Below are 5,641 nucleotides of genomic sequence, written 5' to 3' on the forward strand. Positions count from 1 at the left end.
TCCTGAGCATATATCCATGAACCAATTGGGATATGGCTCAGTGTCCTTGGCTACACTCTACACCGATGCTAAGGCAAGGAGTGGGACATCTATTTACATAAACTGAAGCCTACCTACTGGCCAAAAAAAGCCACAGAGGGTCAGAGAAAGTATGGAGGTCAAGGTGCTTGCCTTGCACACAGCTTTGATCTTCAGTACCACATCTGGTCCCCTGAGCACCACCAGGAGTGATCCCTAAACACAGAGCCAGGAGTTAGCCCCGATCACTGCTGGTGTAGCCCCCAAAATAATTTTCTTAATATTGATATTGCATATCTACTGCTGCCAAGCAGTGTTTATTATATATCATTCTCAATGTATTATCTAAAAATTCAGCCTTATATCCTAATATGATGTTCTTTTTTTAAAAAAATTTTAAATTTTATTGCATCACAGTGAGATAGTTACACGCTTTCATGTTTGGGTTACAATCTCACAATGATCAAACACCCATCCCTCCACCAGTGCACATTCCCCACCACCAGTATCCCAGGTATACCCCCCCTTTCCCACCCTCCCCCTGCCTCTAAGGCAGACGATATTCCCCATACTCTCTCTCTACTTTTGGGCATTATAGCTTGCAACGCAGACACTGAGAGGTCATCATGTTTGATCCATTATCTACTTTCGGCACGCATCTCCCATCCTGACTGATTCCTCCAGCCATCATTTTCTTAGTGATCCCTTCTCTATTCCATCTGCCTTCTCCCTCCACTCACGAAGCAGTCTTCCAACTATGGGGCAATCCCCCTGGCTCTTGTATCTACCATCCTTGGGTGTCAGCCTCATGTGATGCTACCCTACACTCCACAAATGAGTGCAGTCCTTCTATGTCTGTCCCTCTCTTTCTGACTCATTTCACTTAGCATGATACTCTCCATGTTTATCCATTTACAAGCAAATTTCATGACTTCATCACTCCTAACAGCTGCATAGTATTCCATTGTATAGATGTACCAAAGCTTTCTTTAACCAGTCATCTGTTTTAGGGCACTCGGGTTGTTTCCATATTTTGGCTATTGTGAACAGTGCTGCAATGAATATATAGGTACAGATGTCATTTCTACTGTTCTCTTTTGCAGCCTCGGGATATATTCCCAGAAGTGGTATTGCGGGGTCATAAGAAAGCTCAACTTCTAGTTTTTGAAGGACTGTCCATATTGTTTTCCAGAAAGGCTGGACCAGTCAGCATTCCCACCAACGGTGAAGGAGAGTCCCTTTTACCCCACTTCCACGCCAGCACTGGTTGCTTTTGTTCTTTTGAATGTGTGCCAGTCTCTGTGGTGTGAGATAATATCTCATTGTTGTTTTGATTTGCATCTCCCTGATGAATAGTGATGTGGAGCATTTTTTCATGTGCCTTTTGGCCATTTGTATTTCTTTTTTGAGGAAACTTCTGTTTATTTCTTCTCCCCATTTTTTGATGGGGTTGGAGGTTTTGTTTTTTTTTTTTCTTTTTGGGTCACACCCGGAGATGCACAGGGGTTGCTCCTGGCTCTGCACTCAGGAATTAGGAATTACCCCTGGCGGTGCTCAGGGGACTATATGGGATGCTGGGAATCGAACCCGGGTCGGCCGCGTGCAAGGCAAATGCCCTACCCGCTGTCCTATTTCTCCAGCCCCAAGGAGGTTTTTTCGTATACAAGTATCTTGTATATCCTGGATATTAATCCCTTATCAGATGGGTATTGGATAAATATTCTTTCCCATTCTGTGGGCTCTTTCTGTATTTTAGTCACTGTTTCTTTTGAAGTGCAGAAGCTTCTTAGTTTAATGTAGTCCCATTTGTTTATGTTTGCTTCCACTTGCATGGTCAGTGCTGTTTTGTCCTTAAAGATGCTTTTAGCTTCAATGTCATGATGAGTTCTGCCTACATTTTCTTCTATGAACCTTATAGATTCATGTCTGATATTGAGGTCTTTAAGCCACTTTAATCTGACTTTTGTGTCTGACATTACACATAGGTCAGAGTTCATTTTTTTTGCAGGTAGCTATCAAGTTTTCCCAGTATCACTTGTTGAAGAGGCTTTCCTTGTTCCTTTGCATTTCTTGCTCCTTTGTCAAAGATTAAGTGGCCATATATTTGGGGGTCTGTGACAGGATATTCAACTCTGTTCCATTGATCTGCAGGTCTGTTTTTATCCCAATACCATGCTGTTTTAATTACTACTGTTTTGTAGTAGAGTTTGAAGTTGGGGAAGGTGACGCCACCCATCTTCTTTTTTCCAAGGATTTCTTTAGCTATTTGTGGGGGTTTATTGTTCCATATAAATTTCAGGAGTGTTTTGTCTTTTTCTTTGAAAAATGTCATGGGTATCCTGATAGGGACTGCATTAAACGCATATGATATTCTAATCATAAATCGGGAGGACTCTCTTGTCAATTTAAACACCATTCAGCACCCACAACTCATGGGTGCCTGTGTTGTTTCTTCAGGTTTGTTTGCTCAAAGATGAGATCATGCCAGGGCTTCAGAAGCCTCAGGCAGAAGTGAGGCCTGGAGGAAAGACAGCCAGTGAGTTCCCAGCACTCCGCCTTCTCAGAAAGGAGGGGAACGGGCTGGCCCTGGGCTACATGGGGAACACACACTCCAGGTGGGGCCGGTTGGACTTTCCAGCAGCCACTGACCTGGTCATCTCAGCATTCCTTTTGCCCTGAAAAACAGGGAGCCTAAAAAAAGAATGTCTCCTTCAGGGAAATGAATGGTGGTTTATAGTTGTCACACTAATAAAAATCAACTTGCTACCTCGCTTTCTTGTCCTATGTCTCTTTGCTTGTTTGCTTTTCCGAGCTTATGTTCTCTTGAACATTTATTCCTTTCCTTCTTGCACCCTGCCAATGGCATCTTTTTAAGATTTCCATTCAATTCAATAAAAACTACTTTCTTATTTCCATATTTTTTTATTTCCATTCAATAAAAACCATCTAGCCAGAGAGATAACACAGCAGGTAGGGCACTTGCCTTGCATGCAGCTGACCAGAGTTTAATCCCTGGCATCCCATATGGTTCCCTCAAGCCCACGAGGATTGACTCCCAAACCCCTGCACATCACATCACCAATTTGGTCACAAAAACAAACAACGAAAAACCACCCAAATCTATTTTGCTCCACTAAATAACTTGAACATAATAGACACGTCTTTTATCTACCAAAGATGTGCCTGTTTGAGGTAAGTTGAATGGAGCAAATAGGCATTTCACTGCCCCCTTGACTTACATTTTTTCTGATTTGTTGATGTGTTTCCTTTTCTGTGAAAAACCTGGGCGTGTCCTGTGTTCTGTTTTCTCTGGAGTGCTTCTCCTGATGCTACTGCACTTTAACCTTATGTCTGTATGTGTTGTGATTATTCATAGATTATATTCACTTCCTTTAAAGAATCATTTGCCAAAGGCCCAACTTTGGGAGGTTTCTTTTGGGCCACAGCACAGCTCCCTTGTGATGGTATGGACAGCATGGGTAAAGCAGGGGTCTCTGCACCCACCCAGACTGGATGAGGGTCCTAGTGCCAACAGTTACCGCCTGTGGTCCTGAGCACAGTGCCTGAACTCGGACGCCCCAACTCTCTTTCCAGCTAAGGCGGAGATGGTCCATAAATGATACAATAAAAGGTGCTTGATAAACTTGAGAGCTACTATCCATGAAAATGGCTTTAACTTCAGAAAACCTAAAAGAACTTCTGATTTCTCTTAATGCTTAATTAGAGCTGGAATCTGATGTGAAAATTCTAAGAGACTAAGCTGTTTGTGGAAACCAAGAACCTTATTTACCCATTTCTCTTTCATTCTCCATTTCGCTTGAGAGTACAAGAATGTATAAATCTTATTTTATTTTGAATGAAGATTACAGGGAGTAGTCACTGTCACTGTCATCCCGTTGCTCATCAATTTGTTCGAGCGGGCACCAGTAACGTCTCTCATTGAGAAACTTAGATGCCCTGAAAATTTAAGTCTGTTTTGAGACTTTGCCCATCTCGTCTGGGAATTTCATCCTTATGTACTCCCACAATAAAGCTGACGCATGTGGCAGTTTTAACTTGGCATGTTTTGGTTCTGTGGGGCAGCCACTTGGTTTATGTATATAAAAAGACTATTGATTATTTTTTTCAAAGTATAGCACTGTAGCACTGTTGTCCCGTTGTTCATCGATTTGCTCAAGCGGGCAACAGTAAGGTCTCCATTGTGAGACTTGTTACTGTTTTTGGCATATCAAATACACCACAGGTAGCTTGCCAGGCTCTGCCGTGCAGGCGGGCTACTCTTGGTAGCTTCCCTGGCTCTCCGAGAGGAACGGAGGAATCAAACCTGGATTGGCCACGTGCAAGGCAAACACCCTACCCACTGTGCTATCGCTCCAGTTCTAAATGTAAGATATTGAATTAAATTATCGACAAACCATAATTTGTTCCCCAATTTTCTTGCAGATGGCTTAAAATTAGTATAAAATAGTCAATGGGAAAGATATATGGTTTGCCATCTAAGTACTAGACAGGTGGGCCAGAGCGAAGACAGAGCAGGTAGGGTGCTTGCCTTACATGCAGCCAACCTGGGTTTGAACCCCGGCATCCCATATGGTCCCCCAAGCACCACCAGGAGCGATTCCTGAATGCAGAGCCAAGAGTAAATCCTTAACATTGTCAGGTGTGGTGAGGGGGGAAAAAGTGAGTAAGTCAGTTCATGGAACTCAAATACCAGTTATTCAGTCAGGGAAGGTGTAAGAGCCAACAGAGGTTTGAAGAGACACTTAACCAGTGACCACAGCGTGTCCTAAGACTCAGCTTTTATTCTAGGAAAGCTGGTCTCGGCTCTGGGCCACAATTTTTCTAGTGGGTGTGACCCTCGGACACCATTTACAGTTTTCCCAATGTCCAGCTAACTCTGCACCCTAGTTTCCAAGAGAAAAGAGAGGGACACATCAGTTCTACAGCATGTCTGAGATTTCTGTACCAAGTGAAAAACAGAATCAAAGCTATTAATTTGGAGATCATTTAGTCCCCAAAGGCCAAGTATTGCTGAAAAGAGACAGAGGAGTCTTTCTTTCATTTTTTTTTTTTTTTTGCTTTTTTTAGGTCACACCCAGAGATGCACAGGGGTCACTCCTGGCTCTGCACTCAGGAATTAGCCCTGGCAGTGCTCAGGGGACCATATGGGATGCTGGGAATCGAACCCGGGTCAGCCATGTGCAAGGCAAATGCCCTACCCGCTGTGCTATCACTTCAGCCCAAGAGAAAGAGGAGTCTTTCTAAACCCTCTCTACCAAAAAATCCACAACATATTATCACCAGGAAATTCTTCACGAAATACTTAGTAGGAAACATTGAGAATCTGAAAGATATTGGGGCTAGAGAGAAAGAACAGTGGGTAGGCTACTATGCTGCATGTAGCTGACTTGGGTTCAGTCCCCAGCACCCAATATGGTCCCCCAAGCCCCACCAGGAGTGAGCCCTGAGCACAGAGTCAGCCAGAAGGAAGCTTCGAGCACTGCTAGATGTGGCCCCAAAACAAAAGAATCTAAAATATAAATTCATTTACAATCCAAATCATGTTTCATTGCATAACAATAAAAGGCAAATGACGTGTAAAGAGCTATATAAGGCTTATAGA

The sequence above is a fragment of the Sorex araneus genome, chromosome 7 (genome assembly GCF_027595985.1).
Source record: "Sorex araneus isolate mSorAra2 chromosome 7, mSorAra2.pri, whole genome shotgun sequence".
In the NCBI taxonomy this organism is placed as follows: Eukaryota; Metazoa; Chordata; class Mammalia; order Eulipotyphla; family Soricidae; genus Sorex; species Sorex araneus.